The sequence below is a fragment of the Delphinapterus leucas genome, chromosome 13 (assembly GCF_059928025.1).
Source record: "Delphinapterus leucas isolate spDelLeu-1000000601 "Yukka" chromosome 13, BTC_Dleu_Yukka2, whole genome shotgun sequence".
Lineage (NCBI taxonomy): Eukaryota > Metazoa > Chordata > Mammalia > Artiodactyla > Monodontidae > Delphinapterus > Delphinapterus leucas.
The window spans coordinates 43,251,602-43,272,545 of record NC_143141.1 but is presented as its reverse complement, the minus strand read 5'-3'; the positions used below and the strand labels follow the sequence as shown (position 1 = coordinate 43,272,545).

The 20,944-nt window shown below is 39.5% G+C and overlaps 1 non-coding gene across 1 annotated transcript; it reads left to right on the top strand.

Moving 5' to 3' along the window:
* Positions 1–6,639: 6,639 nt before the first annotated feature.
* LOC115803591 (U6 spliceosomal RNA) lies at positions 6,640–6,744 on the top strand. Its single transcript, XR_004024340.1, has one exon. It is a non-coding gene; the product is annotated as a U6 spliceosomal RNA (small nuclear RNA).
* Positions 6,745–20,944: the final 14,200 nt, after the last annotated feature.

Here is a 20,944-nt window from a genome sequence, read left to right as displayed (position 1 = left end):
AAAGGCTATAAAGAAATTCTCCATGTTTTCTTCTAGAACTTGTATAATTTTATTTTTCCCATTTAAGTATTTGATTCATTTGAAAGTTTTAATGGTATAATATGTGAACTATGGATGCAATTTTATTTTTCTTTCAGATGGCTACCCAGTTTCCAAGGTGTCAATAAGCACACATATTGGATAGAATTCTTTCCTCCACTAGTTTGAGATGCTGAATTTATTACACACTAAATTCTGGTTTAAGGTAATTCTAACTGCAAATCCCAAAATGGCTCAAACACAATAGAAGTTTACCTTTCATTTGAATAAAATCCAAATAGGTGGGGCTTCCCTGCCAATGCAGGGGGCATGGGTTCGAGCCCTGGTCTGGGAAGATCGCACATGCCGCGGAGCAACTAAGCCCGTGAGCCACAATTACTGAAGCCTGCATGCCTAGAGCCCATGCTCCACAACAAGAGAAGCCACTGCAATGAGAAGCCCGTGCACTGCAACAAAGAGTAGCCCCGGCTCGCCGCAACTAGAGAAAGCCCACGCACAGCAACAAAGACCCAATGCAGCCAAAAATAAATAAATAAATTAATTAATTAATTTAAAAATATATATATATTCACTATTTTACTTAGCAATATATCCGTATTAGTTCACAACAAACACATCTATTTATTTTTGCAAAAAGAAACAGAAATCAACCAAAAAATAACAAAACTGGTTATCTATGGGCAGCAGGAATGAGGTAGAGGCGTTAGGGTTGGAGAAGCTAGGCTTTACCTAGTTTTTAAAGCTAGGCTTTACCTAGGCTTTACCTAGTTTTTATTTTTAAAAACTTTATTTTGAAATCATTATGTTGTAGGAAAAAATGGAGCACAAGAGGATGGTCTTGTCCCAGGTCTTGGGAGTCCCTGGGACCAGCCACCAAGTGAGGGTCCTTCACTTCATGCAGAAAAGAATTCAAGAGTAGGCCATAGTAAAGTCAAAGCAGGTTTATTTAGAGAGAGAATACACTTCACAGAGCTTGGACCATCTCAGAAGGTGAGAGCGGCCTCAAGGGGTGTGGATGATTAGTTTTTATGGACTGGGTAATTTCACAGGTTAACAAGTGTCAGGAATATTCTAACTATCTAGGAGAAGGAGTGGGGATTTCCAGGAATTGGGGCACCACCCACTTTTTGGCCTTTTATGGTCGTCCTCAGAACTGTCATGGCACCTGTGGGTGTGTCCTTTAGCGTATGCTAATATATTACAATGAGTGTATAATGAGGCTCAAGGTGTATTGGCAGTCGAATCTTCTGCCATCTTGGGCCTAGTAGGTTCTAACCGGTTTTCGTGGTATCCTGTTCTTAATGGTTGTGCCCTGCCCTCTTCCTTCCTGTCTCAATTATAGATTCACTGGGTACTATAATGTAGCCAAATTGACACATAAAATGATTAAGTGGGGATGAAACAGGAAGCATGAGAGTCAAGAGCTGTTTAGGAAATAAAATCAACAAAACTTGGAAGTTGAGTTATGAAATGGTAGGACAGGGGTGGAAAATTGAGGATAATCTCAAGATTTTTTTCTTGGAAGAGCCACTGGCTGAAATGAGAAATTAAAATAGAAGAGCAGACTTGGATTGGGGCATCTGGGAGAATTGTGCCCAGCTTCTTGTCATCCACACTGAAACAAACATTCTAGGAGAGAGCCCCACCCAGGAGTTGTCAACTACCTAGAAGTCAATTCATTGTATACAGAAGAACTCAGCTAAACCACTGAGAAGCCACTGTGTCTAGAAAAGCGCCATTATACATTTTGAATATAAATAGATTAGTAAACTTTCAGCATATAAACTAAGGTTTAAAAAAGAAGTACATATATAAAATGACAAGAGATTCTCCTCATTGTTTGGGAAGGAGACGAGAAACAAATAATTGCAAAGTTGTTTTTCCCTAAACTGCATACACTTCACTTTAGGCTGTAATGATTATATGACCTATGTATTGCATTATTGTGTCTTTGTCAAACAACAGAAACTTGAACTTAGCCCTTTTTTGCTGCAGAAAGTGTCCTTTTAGTGACTTTTAAAAATTGAGTGGCGGGCTTCCCTGGTGGCTCAGTGGTTGAGAGTCTGCCTGCTGATGCAGGGGACACGGGTTCGTGCCTTGGTCCGGGAAGATCCCACATGCCGCGGAGCGGCTAGGCCCGTGAGCCATGGCCACTGAGCCTGCGCGTCCGGAGCCTGTGCTCCGCAACGGGAGAGGCCACAACAGTGAGAGGCCCGCGTACCGCAAAAAAAAAAAAAAACTGAGTGGCATTTTATAATGAACTTAACAATGTAAAAATGGGATTTGGTTCCCAAGCTATTTTTGTACTTTGCCCTCAAATAACTGACTAGGAAAAACTTAAACTGACTAAAAAGGAACTAGAAGAGTCTTCCACTACCTTAGCTAGGAATGGACTACAAAAGTTTTTTCTCAAGGTACAGTGCACAATTGTTCAGAGTAAAGCACATAGAGCCCTTAGCATTCAATGCATTTTCTTTATATTTCTAAAGTTCCTTAAATATTTAACCATATATATCAGGAAAAGGACAATTGGAGAGTAGAAGTTCAATTGCAGGCTTTTTGTATCAATGACATGTACATAAAAGCTTCAGAGATGACCCAGACAGATCTCTGTGTGAGCTGTGTATATATGATAGTGCTACCATATTTCTCATATTTAATGATATTCTACTTTTGGAATTTTAGTGTATGTATACAAAAATGGGTTTAATAACTCAACCGTGGTTCTGATTTGTCATATATTAATAATTTCTTAAAATTCTTGTATGTGCTTTTTACAATAAAAAGTAAAAGTAAGTGATGCCAAAAAAAAATAAAGAATAAAAAAACAAGGTGTATCTATATCGTAGTGAAATTCACAATGCCACAGATAAAGAGAAGACTCTAAAACCTTCCACAGAGGGAAAAAACCAAGCCATAGTCAAATTACAGGGAATTGAGATGACGTTGTATTCTCAAGAGCAACACGGGAAAGTAGAGGACAATGGAGCAAGGCAAAGAAGACAATAGAAAATGCTTTGAATCTTCAATTCTGTGCCTAAACTATCAGGTATGAGAGCAGAGTGGAGAGACTTAGTTAATCAATGACTCAGGAAGTTTACCTTCCATACATACTTTCTCAGGAGGTTATTTGTGTATGTAATACACCAGCAAAAGGAAAAGAAGGTGTGGTTACCCAAAAAACAAGGGACCCAACAGAGGAGAGACATGAAGAGGACCTTCTTTCAGTCATGCACTGGAACCAGAGAAGAAAGTACAATCAGAGAAAAGTCTTTGGCTCTTCAGTGAACGGTATTTACACAATCATAGTAATGAAAACATTGTTTTTTGGTTTTCCACTTTTAGAATCAACATATGTGAGAAGGGGGCAGGGTCGTCCCTACAATCCCTTTGTTCATCTCTCACCCTTCTTTCCTACTCCATTCAAGCTATACCTTGGTCTCTACTGGGCCACACAGACAGTGATCAGATGAAGATGTGAATCCATCTCAGTGACTGCTGAGGGTGAGAGGAAGCCAGTGACTAGATAAGTGAATTATGTGTCCAGGGAAGCCAGCAGTGGGATGGATGTGATTCAAAGGAGTGAGGGGACTGTGAGTGGAGGTTTGAACTGGTTATAATTGGATTTATAAAAATCAAATCCCTGAATGTGGCGAAATAAATTCATTAATCCACTAAATATAACATATGTTCTTTTAACTATCCTATACACTGGAAAACAGAGCTATCTAAAGAAATCTCTAAATATTATTCAATCAAATTAAGGAGTGTTATGTGGAAGATAATGTTGGTTGCTTACCCAGCAGCCATTCCATTCTTTCTTTGCTAATAGAATTCCAATTTTGTTCAGGTGTTAAGTGGTAAAATGCTTGTAAAGGAAGCTGACCCTTTACTAGCCCCAGAAGATGAATTTTGATTAGTCCAGCCTAGTCATGGTGATTCACATTCCCTTGCCAGTGGTTCATTTAAGGAGAAGCATGTGATTATGGATAATGGGAGGTGAGGGAAAGTCTGTTGTAGCGCTTCTGGGAAAATTTCCCTGATGTTTAAAAATAGGCACGAGTAAGGGATGTACTCTTCTTCCCTTTCAGGGCTTTGGATGTTGTATTGTCAGAACATTAAGCTTGGAGTTGCTGAAACCGTATTGCAGTCATGAGGAGAGCCAAGAGAGGAGGACAAAGCTGCTATGCTGAGAGACGAAAGAGGGGAACAATTTAATGAAAGTCTGGGGCTGGCGATTAACACTTTGGCTAAACTACCTCAGAACATTTTGTGAGAACATGCTTTTTTTTTTTTTATTGTTTCAGACAGTTGAGTTAGATTTCCTGTTACTTGCAAGCAAATGCATCCTAACAGAGCCTAAAGAATTCTAGGGGAAAAAAAAAAAAGAGTTCTAAGGAATTCTGGCCAAGATAGTAAATAGATTTTTTAAAAGTGATTTCTGGCTTCCCTGGTGGTGCAGTGGTTAAGAATCCGCCCGCCAGTGCAGGGGACACAGGTTCATGCCCTGGTCTGGGAAGATCCCACATGCTGCAGAGCAACTAAGCCCGTGCACCACAGCTACTGAGCCTGCACTCTAGAGCCCGCGAGCCACCACTACTGAGCCCATGTGCCACAACTACTGAAGCCTATGCGCCTAGAGCCTGTGCTCGGCCATAAGAGAAGACACCACAATGAGAAGCCCGTGCACCATAAAGAAGAGTAGCCCCCGCTCCCCGCAATTAGAGAAAGCCCGTGCGCAGCGACGAAGACCCAACCCAGCCAAAAAATAAATAAATAAAATAAATAAATTTTTTTAAAAAAAAGAAATATAATGAGGCTCAAGGTGATTAAATGCCTGTGGTGACTCTGCTACAATGTACCAGAAATGGGGTTTAAAAAAAATATATATATATCATTGGTTCGATGCTCAAATTATCCCAGACTTGGCCAGTGGGAGCCCCTTCAAGCCAGATCCTGAGTCCTCTTGGCATCTCTCCATCACTTACTTTTTATCACTTCCATACTTCTCAGCACAATAAGATGTTCCAAGCTCAACTGGTATTTTCCCTGTTCCTCTCTGGAATCAGCTATTTATTCAAGGAACACACTGGTTCCTTTTAGTGATGATGTTATTTAGAAACCAACATCTAGGTCCTAGATATACTCTACTGGGATATTTCTGATTCCAGTCCCACTCTGTGGTCAGACCTAGGAAGTATAAGTATATACCTTCCTTCCATATTTATTTCTATAACTATCCACCTGTATAGTAAACTATTATTTCACATTGATAATTCCAAACCCAGTTCAATAACACGGGATTCATCTAATTTTCTCCCTTTTTGTTTTTGTTTCTTCCTTGTCAGTCAGTGAGAAATCTGGCTACCATTATCTGAAATATATATATGTTTTTAAATATTTTATTTTATTCACTTATTTTGGCTGCGCTGGGTCTTAGTTGTGGCACGCCAGATCTTCGCTGTGGCACGCAGGATCTTTTAGTTGCAGCATGCGGGCTCTTAGTTGCAGCATGCAGACTCTTAGTTGTGTCATGCAGACTCTTAGTTGTGGCACGTGGGCTCCTTAGTTGTGGCATGTGGGCTTCTTAGTTGTGGCACGTGGGCTTCTTAGTTGCGGCATGTGGACTTCTTAGTTGTGGCACGTGGGCTTCTTAGTTGCGGCATGTGGACTTCTTAGTTGAGGCATGCAGACTCTTAGTTGCGACATGCCTGTGGGATCTAGTTCCCCCACCAGGGATTGAACCTGGGTCCCCTGCATTGGGAGTGTGGAGTCTTACCTACTGGACCACCAGGGAAGTCCCTGAAATATTTTTTATTATGTGTTGAATCCTCTGTATGAGCCCATCTCCTGCCCCTGCTGCTGCCACTCTCTCCAATGCTCTCCTCACAATGGGTTGCCATTACCTGCTACCTTAGAGTTATCCCTGTTGCCCTGCTCTGATATCATCCTTATATGGGCCACCATTACGTTCTCACTTGTGAAATCAATTAATTCTGAAAATAAATAGCAGAGGATCCTTTTCTTTGCTAATAAACAAATACAATGTGAAGTCAAGAAATTACTCAAGTTTATCTAACTTTTTAAAATTTATTTATTTATTTTTGGCTGTGTTGGGTCTTCGTTGCTGTATGCGGGCTTTCTCTAGTTGCAGCGACGGGGGGCTACTCTTCATTGCAGTATGCGGGCTTCTCATTGCAGTGGCGTCTCTTGTTGTGGAGCACGGGCTCTAGGCGTGCAGTCTCAGTAGTTGTGGTGCATGCGCTCTAGAGAGCAGGCTCAGTAGTTGTGGCCCACGGGCTCAGTTGCTCTGCGGCATGTGGGATCTTCCTGGACCAGGGGTTGAACCCGTGTTCCCTGCATCGGCAGATGGATTCTTAACCACTGTGCCACCAGGGAAATCCCTATTTAACTTTTTAATATTTGAATGGTGGTATTCAAAAAAGTATCCAGTCTAAAAGCACTATTTGCTTAAAAAATATATTTAAAATATCTTGAACATACAATAAGAGGAGTGAATCACAAAAATATTATGCCATGCAAAAACAAAAAACAAACCCAGGTACGAAAGAGGTCTTTACATACTGTGTTTTACATACTGTGTTCACTTTGGCACCACGTATACTAAAACTGGAACTATACAGGAAAGATTAGCATGACCTCTGCACAAAGATGACACAAATTTATGAAGCATTCCATTTTTTTTGTTACACATATGTTACCATGATAAAAAATAGTAAACTAGAAAGAGTATATACTGTATCATTCCGTTTACATGAAATTCTAGAATAGGAAAAACTGTATCTATAGTAACAAATAGCAGATCAGTGGTTGCTTAGGGCAGGGGGATTCACTGCAGAGAGGCATGAGGGGGAACTATGATGGAAATGGAAATTCCATTTTGGGGTGATGGAAATGGTTTATAACTTGATAATAGTATAAATTTGTCAAAACACTTGAAACTGCATACTTGAAATGCATTTCATTATATGTAAATCATATTTCAACAAAATTGATTTTTAAGAAAAATATTGAAATTATAGAGTTCTAAAGAGCTGGAAAGGATCAAAGTGTCTTCTGCTTTTTCAGATGATAAAAGCTGAGCTCTAAAGAGGCTAAAGTCATTAGGCCAACCAGTTGATTGCAAAATTAGGATAGACTTAAGTTTCCAAACTTCAACTAGTTCAGTATCTTTCCATACCTGTCTCTTCTTTCTTGACGTGCCATGGTGCCTGACCAGAAAAGTACTCTGCAAAAGATCAAATTTGTGCTTTTCCTTTCTTTCAGATCACAGGCTAGGGTAGAGAATGACAAGCGAAGCCTTACTTAGAAGGATAGGCAAACAGTAGGGAGTTCTGAATGTCCTGGGAGAAGGGCATAGCAAGACTTTCTGTGTCTTGATATAAACAAAATAAACAAGAAACTGCCTCATTTTTTGGGGAAGTGGTGCTTGCTGGAGGAAAAGGGAGAAATGTGGTTCTGGAACCTTGATACATTGAGTCATCCTGACCCAGCCCTCCTGTGGCTGTGTGTGAGCTGCTCTGGCTGATTGTTAAGAGTGGGCCCTTGGGGGCCAAATGTGGAACATCCTTGGCAAACTTAACTTGTCTTCCTTCAGAGAGTTCGACCTCATAGCAGGAATATAGACAGCCAAGGGCATCATCCACAAGCAGTGGACAAGCAGTGCCTTTTGGATCGAGGGGGACCAGTTTCCAAAAGTGACAATGTGAGATAATGAGAAACTATTGCATTAGCCAATTGATCAGACTCCAATTAAGAAGAGAACAGAACCTGCTATAGACTGAATAAGTTATCTCTTGGTGTATCTGGGCAATTCATGGGGGAATGTTCTACAAGTGGGACATAATGGGCTTCCTGCTAAAAGGGCTTTTACGTAATTAAGCAATTGTTTGGAAAAAATAAAAGCATTGCAAATATATGTGTATTTGGGTTTATAGAGCAGGTTATACTAATTTTATTGGAAATGTTAATCCATCCAGGCAGCAATATTTATTGAGCATACACTTACTATGTGTCTGCACTGTGCTAAGAACTAGGGATACTGGCTATACTCCTAGAGTTTAGGGGGTATAGATAAGGTGCTTCACAAAATAGACTGCTATGCAGTGGGGAGCATGGGTTCTGATGGGATTCAGAGAATAGACCCCTAATCTACTCTTCAGATGAGGAGAAAGGAGATCAGGAGGTGCCTCTCCAAAGAAAGTAACATTTTAGGCGTAGAGCTGAAGTAGAGGCTATCCACATGAAGGGGATGACATTGTTCTAGGAAGGTGGAGACAGCATAAACAAGGCCCTGGAGATAAGAGGATGTGAATATTTCAGGATAAAGGGCAAGTGTAATAGTTTGATGTGCCTGGAATAGAGTCAGGGTAGCAGGAAAAGATGTGGGATGAAGCTCTGGAGACATAGGCTTTGATCCTAAGGGCAATGATGAACCACTGAAGGGTATTAAACAGGGCAGTGGCATGATTAAAATGTCTAGAATATTTTCTCCAGTTACAGTGTAAACAATGGACCAAAGAGAGGCATGATTTACATGGTGACCATTAAGAGACTTGTTGGAGTAAGTGAGAATTATGGAGGGAAATAGATTTGAGTAAGGAGATACAAGTTTTCAGGACTTGATTGGGTTTTAGGGATGAGGGAAGAGAAAGAAAAGTACAGAATGATGAACTGTTTCTGATAGATGATACATCTGAGTAATTATAACATCTTTGTGCATATATGTGGAGAAAAATGCCCAAGGCAACCCTTGCTATCCAAACTCGGGAACTTGAGATTCAAGTAATCTTTTGGATAATTTCTTGGCTATCTAAACTCCTGCTATTGGCTAGTATAGCCAAGAACAAATAGATTTGGATAACAAGATTTCTTTGGATTCCCTACCTAAAGCCAGGAACTGAAACTCAGGATTTAGATAGTAGCGTATTTGAAGTATATTTGTTTTTCGGTTTTGTTTTTAAAGAAAGTTTTGTTTTGCCCTGTTCCTTGCCATATAGGTTCAATATTTTAGATAAAAAGAATTCTATATGATGAGATATGAAGTTTACATTTTAATAAGTTGGTATTTAGGAGAGAGCTCCCAAGACATATGGTATTAAATGTATTTGTATGACAAAATTAAAGTTTTAAATATGAGTAGCTCTATTTTTTAGTATTTTATTTATTTTTTATTTTTTTAAATTTATTTATTTTTTTAGTTATTTTATTTTTGGCTGCGTTGGGTCTTCGTTACTGTGCCTGGGCTTTCTCTAGTTGCAGCGAGTGGGGCCCACTCCCTGTTGTGGTGCTTGGGCTTCTCATTGCAGTGGCTTCTCTTGTTGCAGAGCACGGGCTCTAGGTGCGCGGGCTCAGTAGTTGTGGCTTGCAGGCTCTAAAGCGCAGGCTCAGTAGTTGTGGCTCACGGGCTTAGTTGCTCCGCGGCATGTGGGAACTTCTCAGACCAGGGCTCGAACCCATGTCCCCTGCATTGGCAGGGGGATTCTTAACCACTGCGCCGCCAGGGAAGCCCTATTTTTTAGTATTTTAGTTTTACATAGTAGGCTTGTTAAGAACTAAGGAAATATATTTGCTGTCAAGTGATCAATTTGACAAAAATCTATTATCTTTACACAAACCAATACAATTTTTAAAATATTCAGCACCATTCTAAGATTTCAATGAAGAAAACAAAACAAATTTGATTTTAGGAACAAAGCACTTTTAGCAGAGTTTTAAAATAAAAATTTCTTCCGTATTCACTTCTGGTATAACAAGGACTTTTATCATTATTTGACTTATATTATTGCCGTATTTTTTCTCAAGTTGACATAAAACGTGTGAAAATATACAAAAAAAGGCAGTGACGATCCTCTAGTATTCCAGCATAGTCCTTCAGAGTCAGAGGTGACAATATATATCAAACGTTAAGGACTTTTTGAGATTTGTAAGGGGATTTCAAAATGTTGAAAATATGAGTGAAAACTGTGATAGTATTTATATGGGGTTAGATAATAGGAAAAAAATTTTAATTTTAATGTTTTCTCTCTTGATAAGAATTCCTTTAGTGATAGATCACAAGTCCCCTTCCATAAAGCAAAAGCATACGTTTTTCTATAGACTACCAAACACATTTGGACATCTAGGTTGTAAATGTAGATTTCAGATAAGATTATACTTACATACAATGTGGTCTGTCTCCTACTTCTCAACATCTCCTAAACACTCACTTCTCACAACACCCACCCCTCTCAGCTGATGCCCCATCTCATTCCATTTTTTATTAAAAAAAAAAAGGGAGACTATCTCATCTTCTTCCACCATATCTATCAATTTACCTATACTTCCAGCCTCTTTCTCCTTGCCTCCTGTATCAAAATTGACCAATCACTCTGCTTCTGCCCTGGATCCCTTTGGCTCTCACTGGCCTAGAACTTCACTCCCCTCTCCTACATCAGCTCTATCAGGACATACCACCCCAAAATATGTCACTTTGGCATATTGATTATTTTGAGCCAAGGGCACTTAAGAAACAGCAGATGCAGGAAGGGCTCTCTGGCCTCCTTTTTTCTACCTAAAAAGCACACCATAAAATTTCGCATGAGAAAGGTGTCCTCCCTGTACCAGGGAGGACATAGACTGGGAATCAATGCAGAAATAGATCTCTACAAACAAACTTAATAAAATAACTCATCTGTTTTGCCCTGCCCCAATATATCTCGAAGCCACTTTCCTTTAATTTACTGCACCAGCCCAAACCCCTTTATCTTGTTATTTCTTCACAAGTTTATGGTGTCTTAGCCTAAAAGGTATAAAAGCTTTCTAATCTAGTCAATTCTTCAGGCCTTCAGTCTCTTGTAAAGGCCCCATGTACATGTAAAAATTTAATAAAACTTGTATGCCTTTCTCCTGCTCATCTGTCTTAATGTTAGCTTAATTCTGAAGCCCACCTGGAGACCCTAAGAGGGTAGAGAAGAATCTTTCCCCCGCTCCACTCCCATCAGCTTCAAAACATGCCTCATCTCATACTTTATATCATCCCTGTTGACCCAATATTTACCCTTCAGCCACCATCCCATTTCTTCATTCTCCCTCACAGCAGAACCTGAAAGAATTTTTCCTCAGTAGTGGTCTTCAAATTTTTTTGCTTACAGCACCCTAGAAGAATTTTGTAAAGCTATGTACCCCCTTGGCACGTTATTAGTTTAACGTTTAAATTTTTCACATTGTTTAGATAGTTGCAAAGGCTGTAATTTCCAGAATATTGTAAATATTGGTGTTTTAACACTGCCACATCAGTCTTTAAAATATATCAGTAAATCTAAATACGATATTCATCATTCACTAAAAAACCAAAAACAATTTTAAAAACTCGTCTTTAGCACACAAATTTTACATCATTCCTTTTTTTTAAATTTAACTCCTAATTCACTTTCTTCACAGAATTTTATCCTAATGTAACATATCTTATGCTTCAAAGTCTTCTATTGATTACCTATCATACTTTTTTGGAAAAAAGTATATGAAATTAAAATGTTTACATTTTTCCTGTGACCAGAAGTCTCTAAAAGTTAAAGTGTCTTGTGGATTTGTTGTAATTATTAAAACATAACAGATCAAAATCACATTGAAGTAAAATTTTATTGGAAATGCTATCTTAAGTGAAATGAGTAGATTTTTTTGATTGGCTTATATTTCTCTCTCTCTCTGTTTTAAAACTTTTTTTTAGTTGCATGGCTTGCAGGATTTTAGTTCCCCAACCAGGGATCAAACCCAGGCCCTTGGCAGTGAAAGTGAAAGCACGGAGTCCTAAACACTGGACTGCCAGAGAATTCCCTGATTGGCTTATATTTTTGTGGATAGCTTACTGCTCAGAATGATGGGGCTCAGCATCAATTAAATTCCAATTTTTCATTTTTATGTGATAAGAAACTTGTTCACATTACTACGTAGACAGAAATAGAAGAAAATCTGTTGCAGCAATAGCAGTCATTTCTTTGGACTCCTAAATTAATGCCCCAAAGGACTCTGTGTACTATTATCACATTATCATCTGTCATCTTCTTCAATTTTGTTGAAAGAATATGAAAACACCCAACATTCAAAATAATTTATTGGAGTTACTGCTTTCTCAACTCAATGTCAATGTTTTGAATTGTCCCTCTGCTTGTCATCCCTGGACATTTTGCAGCCTGGGGCAACATGCCATTGTTATACAAGGAGGAGATGTATGCCTTTCTTTTGGAAAAAGGGAAAAGAGTGACTGTGGAAGCTGAAGTGGGAAAGGGGAACCTGTGCCCACAACACAGGCCTGCTCTTAAGAAGAGTGTTTTTAGGAAAATGCAATTTTAGAAAAGAGTTTATATGAAATTGAGGACCTGAAAATTAGTCCCTTGGAAAGTCTTTGTGTGCCCTAGTTTAAAGACCACTGGTATACACATGCTTTTTCTACTGACTCCTATTCTCTCAAAATCCACCCTAATTGCACCTCTGACCCTGCAATGCCATTGAAAATACTTTTACAAAGGCCATCAACAATATCCACATTGCTAAGTCCAAATAAACATCAAGAGAAGTAGTTATAAGCTTCAGGAAAAGATAAAAAGAAATTCTAATGCAGAAATCTGACCCAAAGTTGCTATTAAAGAATTTACTCTCACAGTGGTCTTACACAGTGCACCTATTTTATAACTAACTTTATAAATAAAGACCAGGACATGGGATACATTAGTTTAGGGACAGGTCTCCTGATCCAGCTGGCTCCAAGCAGGAGCGCCATAGTTGTGCAAAGCTGCATTTATGCAGCCATGGCTCTGGTCCATTTTCTGAAATAAGCTGGCCCATTGGAGCTTTGATGAAGTATCTCACCAGGCATTGGCAGCTTCTGAAATGGTAGGGAAAACTGCGTGTTTGGAAGAAACATTTGTTTCAGCCACCGCTCTCTCACCCTCTTCTTAGCAGGTACTATCTGACATTTCAAACTATTATTTAGAAAGGGAAATTTAAAATATTAAGGTAATGTTTGGCAGGACTCACTAACAAAAAATTCACTGGTCCCTAAACAAACTTCTGTCTTTAGGCCACATATAACCAGGTATTGAACACAAGATGTTTTGCGGGGAGGGGAGAGTGGAGTCAACATTACAGCTTCTTATTGGGGAAAACAGTCCTCAGGCATCCAGAACCGCCTCTCCAGAATTCAGTTTAAAAACCTTGGGCATTACCTCTAGAGCTTTCAAAAAGCCTCACAAAATGCAGAAACGTGACTGGTGCAGCATTCTTCTTGGAGTCGATGGTATCCTTCGATAAGGTTTAATTTTCCATCGCGTCAACCAAACGGGGAAAGTCAGAGCAACTTTTTCTCCGTCAATAATAGATTCTTTCCCCCCGCCACCCAGCCTTTTCTGTCTAGGAGCCTCTCTCTTCTCTCTCTCTCTCTCTCTCTCTCTCTCTCTCTCTCTCTCTCTCTCTCTCTCGCAGCCTATGGAACATTAAAAGTATTTGGCTTACTATTAGACTCCTGACACGCTTGAAAGTCATTTATCATCTACTTCCTCCTCAATATAAAGCATCAATTTGAAAGACTCGCTGTAGACACTGTTTAGAGAGGGGCGGTGATGAATACCCGCTGATGTAATGCAGTGGGGTTTTTGTTTGTTTAAGAGCCACAGGAAGAAGCCTGGTTTTGTAGTGGAATTCCTTCTTCAAATCAGGGATGGTGTTTCGGGACATTTTCCGACAGCAGGGGACCACGCGAGGCTCTCAGCGCCAGCAATCCGTAGCAGCAAACACCTTCAGTTCTTTGTGAGAAATCTCCCAAGAAGGCAGGTTTAGGAGCATGCGCACACAGATTCTGTGTCGGAAGCAGGGGAGCATGCGCAACAGATGAACGGATTCAGGCGAGACTCTTCCGAGCATGCGTCGTCGGGTCTGGCGCCTGTCGCAGTGGTCAGAGACTCCTCGCGGATTCCCGTCCCCACCGCTACCGTGGCCGGATTCCAGGCTCGCGGCAGAAAGGCTGGTGGTATATTCGTTTTTATGACTGAAGTTTTAACATCTTTTTTTCCTTCTTAAATCATTTTTTCCCAAGTACAAATATATACTTAGTACACCTTGTAAAATATCTAACAATTTATGTTCAACAACCCACTAGAAAAATAGGCAAAGGACTGGAGAACAAAGACTTCACAGAAAAATAATTACAAATACGCTTTAAACATACAGAAAGATGCTTAGCATCAGTTGTGATAAGAGAAGGCAAATTACACTGAGATACTATTTTTCACTCATTGGATTGGCAAACATTGAAACGTTTGGCGATATACTGTACTCTGTAGGGGTATATGGGGAAACGAGCGCTGCCTCACAGTGCAGATGGGAGAGCAGAATGTCGCAATCCTTCGTGGTTATCAAACCACAGATGCGTTTACACTTTGATCCAACAATCCCACTTTGGAGAATTGTTCCTATAGATACACTTGCTTCCATATGAAATAACATATGAAGTTGTTTATTGTAATTAGCAAAAGGTTGGAAACTACTCAAATATCCATCAGAGGACTGGTTTTGAAAACAGTAGCACAGGGACTTCCCTGGTGGCTCAGTGGTTAAGAATCCGCCTGCCAATGCAGGGGACAGGGGTTCGAACCTTGGTCCGGGAAGATCCCACAAGCCGTGGAGCAACTGAGCCCATGCGCCACAACTACTGAGGCTGTGAGCCTAGAGCCCGTGCTCCGCAACAAGAGAAGCCACCGCAATTAGAAGCCTGTGCACCTCAACAAATAGTAACCCCCACTCGCCACAGCTAGAGAAAGCCCGCGGGCAGCAGCAAAGACCCAATACAGCCATAAACAAATAAATAGATAGTACATATACACAGTGGAGCATTATGCAGCTGTGAGAAAGGATGAGGAAGTTCCCTATGTACTGATAAGGAACGATCTTTAGGATATCTTGCTAAGTAAAAAGCCCAGGTACATATCTGGGCTTTTTACTTCGCAAGTAAGTAAGATATGCCTTTTGTGTAGGAAAGAATAAGATTCTATGACCCTTTCTTGTTTCCACATAAATTCTGGAAAGATACATAAGAAACGAATCATCAGGATTTCCTGTGGGGTGGAGGGGAAGACAGAGACAGGGTGAGGGACTTCTCAGTGTATGCATTATAATGTATTGCATTTTGAACCATGTGAATGTTATCCATTAGAAACAAAAATGAAATTATAGTAACTTTTTTTAATGCAGAAATATCTAACATAAAAAATGAAAAATCCTCCCCTTCTAAAGGTAACTGCTCTTTTTTTTTTTTTTTTTTTTTGAGGTAAACGGGCCTCTCACTGTTGTGGCCTCTCCTGTTGTGGAGCACAGGCTCCGGACGCGCAGGCTCAGCCGCTCCGCAGCATGTGGGATCCTCCCAGACCAGGGCACAAACCCGTGTCCCCTGCATAAGCAGGCGGACTTTCAACCACTGCGCCACCAGGGAAGCCCTAAAGGTAACTACTTTTAATAGATAGGTGTATGTTCTTCCAACATCTTACTTGCTTTAATCTTAAAAGTATTTTTAAAAATTTAATTATGATGTATGCTATTTACATCCTTCAGAAATATGCAGGAAAGAGTTTTTAAAACCAAAAGCTCTGGTCTGTTATATGTTTAAATTTATGCACCATTTATGTTTGTTAGTCATTTGGATATCCTGTTGTGTGAAGTGCTCATTCAAGTCTTTTGCCCATTTTCTATTAGGTTGTCTTTTTCTTATTTGGAGTAGTTCTTTATACATTCTGAATATATTTCCTTTGTACATGAACATTTTTTGGCTTGTCTTTTCACTTTAATATATTTTGATGAACAGAAGGTTTAATTTTAACATGGTTCAATTATCAATTTTTTTAGATAGGTGGTACTTTTTCTTTAGTCCTGTTTAAACAATCTGCTGTTAAACATATTTACTGAGTTCTTAATTTCTGGGGTTTTTTATTTGTTTTAGTTCTATAATTTCATTTATTTCTTTTAGTTTTCAGTGCTTTGCACCAAAGTTGTCTTTTTTCTTTGAACATATTAAGAATTGCTATTTTAAAATCTATATGATAATTCCACTTGCTGGTTCCCCTTTGGGTCTTTTTTTTTTTCCCCCTTGATTTTCAAATATATCAACTTGTCTCCGTGTATGCCAGGCTATTTTTTTTGAAATGTGGTCATTGTCTATGAAAAATTATAGAGATAATTCAAAGCCTAAAATAGTGCCCTTTCCCTCAAGAGAGAATTCATGTTTGCTTCTGACAGATGGCTAGGAACACTATCAATCTCAGAACAATTTAATCTGTTCCAAAATTGAGATAATTCAGAATTGGGCTTTAGTGCTTATGAGGGCCTGTTCAACCTACTCCTCTAGTGTGACCCTTTGCGTCCCAACCCAAAGCCTGAGGATTTGCCCTAAATCATGTTCCCCAACCCCATGAGTCTGTACAAAGCTCTGTCCAGCTTCTCAGCTGCATCTTCTGAAATTGGAAGATTGGCAGAGCCCCAAAGACTGAACTCAGCTACCTAGATTTCCATCTTTCTGTTTTCTTCTGAATCTTGGCGTGTAATTCTTCAGGGCCTTATTTGCTCTCATATGCTTTAAAACAGATATTTTAAAATATTTTATCTGGCTTTTCCAGTTGTCCTTTAGGAAAATTGATCTAAATTGCCTATTCTGCAGAACTTTTTTTATAACTTAAAAAAAAGTTTCAAGACTTCTTTAAAGAGAAAAAAAGTCTTTAGTTTTATGTTCTTTTCTCTTTTTTTTTGCATTTTTAGAGTAAGATTATATCTTGGAGCTTTATCGATATGGTGAGTTTAAAAATAATTTAAAATATTTTACAGCTGATTTTCAGACAGACCTTTTAAATCTATGATTGTTCTTTAAATCAGAAGCTCTCAGGACTGAAGGGCTGTGTGTTGAGGTCATGGGTGGTGGAGTCAGAGTTGGAAGTGGAGGGTAATTGGATGACCTTAGAGCCTATTTTGACAGCTGGATCTCTTTTGTACTGAAACTTCTCGGTCTTCATCTCTAGCTCTCAGTAGTGTTTCATGCAGGTGACCACTCCGTTCTTCATTTTCTCTGAGACCTTATTCTTCTCCTTCTCTCTCTCATTCATGATCTCTATTTTGCTGACCTATTTTCCTTTTCCCAACCTCTGGTTCCCTAGAGCTTAATCTGGGTGTCTCTCCTCTATCTAAACTCTCTTCCCAATTGATCTCGTGCAGACATATGACATTAAATATTTTCTGTGCAGAAAAATCTCAAATTTACATTTCCAGCTCAGATATCTTACCAGATCTTCTATCCTATTACCTCCTTTTTTTTCCATTAAAAAAATTGAGGTATAACTTACATACAGTGAAGTGCACAAATCTTAAGCATACAGCTCAATGAATTTTACATGTATATACATCCATGTAGCCACCACCCAGATATATACATGAGACATTTCTGTCATGCCTGAAGGTTCCATTGTGGCCTTTCCATTCAATACCCCCTTCTCAGAGGTCTCTAGTATGACTACAATTTTGCCTGTTCTTGTACTTCATATAAATGGAATCATACAGTGTCTTATCTTTTTGTGTCTGGCTCCTTTCACTCAACAAAATGTTTTTAAAATGTATTTGTGTTGCTCTATATATCAGTAGTGCATTTTTTATTGCTGCATAGTATTCCATTGTATGAATATTCCACAATTTGTTTCTTCATTTTCCAGTTGTTAGATGTTGCTTTTCCCCCCTAGTTTTTTTTTTACTATCATGAATAGAGCTGCTATGTTATGAACAATTTTGTACATTCTTAAAAATATAATGCACGTATTTCTCTTCATCCTACCACACGCTTGGAAGATCTGATTGGCTGGCTTTTAGTAATACAACATTCTAAGAGAGAAACAATGACCTTGACTTTTTCTTTCAAGTTCTTAAATTCAGTAGCAGTTTTTAAAAAATCAATACCTAAAATGAAGGTATTGGTTTTTAAAATCAAATCTGTGAAGATAAGTGAAATCATCAGTAATGAACTTTGAAGAAAATTATAATTTTCTAATCCTAAGTAAATTTTCAAGAGAATTTGCCAATTTTATTGACTCCCTATCCCAATGATTTTCTTTCTTCAGAGAACCTACAAATCATTAGCAACTTCTGGGACAGGTGAAGAAACACGTGCATGCAAACATTTGGTTTCTTTATGCTGGTTGTAATTGCGCCAGGGGGACAAACAGCAACATGTGCAGTAGCCAAGACACTCTCAAACCACAGACCTAGTGCCTTCTGTTGACTACTTTAGCCCTTCTTCAGTGAACTTATTCTTCTCCTTTACTTCCTGGCTACTCAGGGTGTGGTCCTCAGATGAAGAGCATCAGCTTCACTTGAGAGCTGCATTAGTTGCCTGCCGTTGTGTAACAATTTATCCCAATATTTATCAGCTTAAAACAACACACATGTGTTACACTGTTTCTGTAGGTCAGCATTCTGGGCACAGCTCAACTATGTCCTCTGCTTCACAGTCTCCCATAAGGCTGCAATCAGGGTGGCATCCCAAGGTCTGCAATGTTGTCTGAAGGCTTGACTGCCACCAACCCTGAAAACAGCCAGTTTGGGGACTGACCGAAGGAGTGCTGAATTCTTTACCTGCTTAGGGCACCCACATGTCTCAGGCTAGTTCTGTATCACCACAGTGATTTTTCTTTTCTTTTTTTTTTTTTTTAACCTCAATGGTTTGATTGGATTACCTAATCCAATTCATCTGAACAGTTTCCAGCCTCCTTGCTTTTTCTCCTTCCTGACTACAATCCGCTTTCCCATAGCAACCATAATGATAATAAGAAATAAAATTAAAAAGCTGCACACATCACATCCCTACTAAAACTGTCCAATGACTTCCCATTATTTAAAATAAAATAAATTTCTGTAGAATTCACAAAGTCCTGTATGATCTAGCTCCTGCCAGACTTTGACTCCAACTCAGACTACTCATCCCCTTGATTATTACACACTAGATGTACTGGCCTTCTTTTGGACTCTTGATTTTCTCCTCAGGGTCTTTGCACTTGCTCTTCTCTCTGCTCCCAGATCTTCTCATAGTGGCTCCTTTTCCTCATTTAGGTTCTGGTCATGGAAAGTAGTCTCCATTCTTAATCGCTATCATTTAAGTTTCCTAATAGCATTACCCAAGATCTGAAATTCATGTTTGTTTACTCATGTTGTAGGATGTTAGAAAGGGGCTCTGACTTAGAATTTTATCAGAGACTCCAAAGGCCAAGCATGGTATAGGAGGTAGCAAGTACTCCTAGAGCCCCACACACAGTAAGGGATGGAGAAGTTGGTTCTTCCTACAACAGCAATCACCCACCCATAGCCCATAAAAGAGTTTGGGGGATCTCAAGGGAGGATTTCCTGGGAGGGATCATTGTCAGTATGCTCTGCATGTGTGCCCCTCCCATGGCTGTGGGGAGGGAGGGGCTAACCCCTCTTTGAAAGAGACTTCTTGGAGGGCTTCTGACGTACATACCCTGCTCAGGGTTGGATGCAGTTCTGTGGACCCTGAAGCTCTACTACATTTGGGACTTCTTTAAAAAGAAGAACATAAAGTTACAAATAAAATGAGATTTTAAAGTAAATATTTACTTAAGAAGAGAAAATAAACAATTTATATAATTTAAAAATATACCACAAACAGATATCACAGATGTCACACATCCAGAAAAATAAGATAATATTTTCTTTTTTAAAATATTTATTTATTTTTATTTGGTTACACTGGAACTTAGTTGCAGAAGGCGGGCTCCTTATTTGTGGCATGTGAACACTTAGTTACGGCATGCATGTGGGATTCTAGTTCCCTGACCAGGGATTGGACCCGGGCCCCCTGCATTGGGAGTGCGGAGTCTTAACCACTGCACCACCAGGGAAGTCCCAAGATAATATTTTCTTAAAATGAACTGCCTGACACATCTCAATAATACTTTTTCTTCTGTGTTTTGGCTGCATGCTCTTCAATCACCTCTTCATATGACATTGACTGTGTACATTCCTGCCCAAGAGAGAACTACTTTCTGACCAATGAGCTTTCCAGTGAGTCCTCTGCTTACAATGATACAAGTCAAATAACTGGACAACTCTCCACACACTAGCTTCTAGCTCTTTATATTTGAAACTTGTTTCTCCTCCGTTGTTAAAATATTTCCTGTAGGACACTTTCATATTGTTATCCAGCCCTGGCCTGGCACCTTTGTTTCATGTTGCAGGGCCAGTGAGCCCTGTGAGTGGTAGGGAGGAGTATTCCTTACCAGGAAGCTATTCCTATACCAGGACAGCCAGCAATAATTTCACTATACATGGAAGTAACTGGAAATCATATAAATGTATCCCATTGAACCCAAACTGAATATATCCCCAATTCAACTTCCCCAGATTTCAGAATGGCTGAGAGCATTCTAACTCCACCCAGTATCACCCAGAGTGTTAGAGAGGAAGTCTGGAGTGGCAAGAAACAGCAGTGATTCACCGGTCAAGGCTTTGTCAGACCCCTCCTAGAGAAGGGGAGATGCTCTAAATTAGTTTGAAGATCTGATCATTTCACTGGGCTAGGATTTTAAAAGTCAAAACAAAGAGAGCATTCATTTATTTATCCACTTATTGTCTAAGAGGTGGGGGCAGGGAAAACGTTATTCAGCAAAGGGAGCTTATCTAGGAGAGATGGGAAAGAAAAAATACTTTCTATCTACACCTATAGAATCCAGCTCATTCCACAGATGTGCCTTCTGTGTCTCTTAGAATCAGACTGCACCATGAAATGCAGGTGCCTTGTCTGCCCTGTTCACCACCATATCCCCAGCCCATGGAATAGTGCCTGCCACATAGCAGGTCCTCAATAAATATT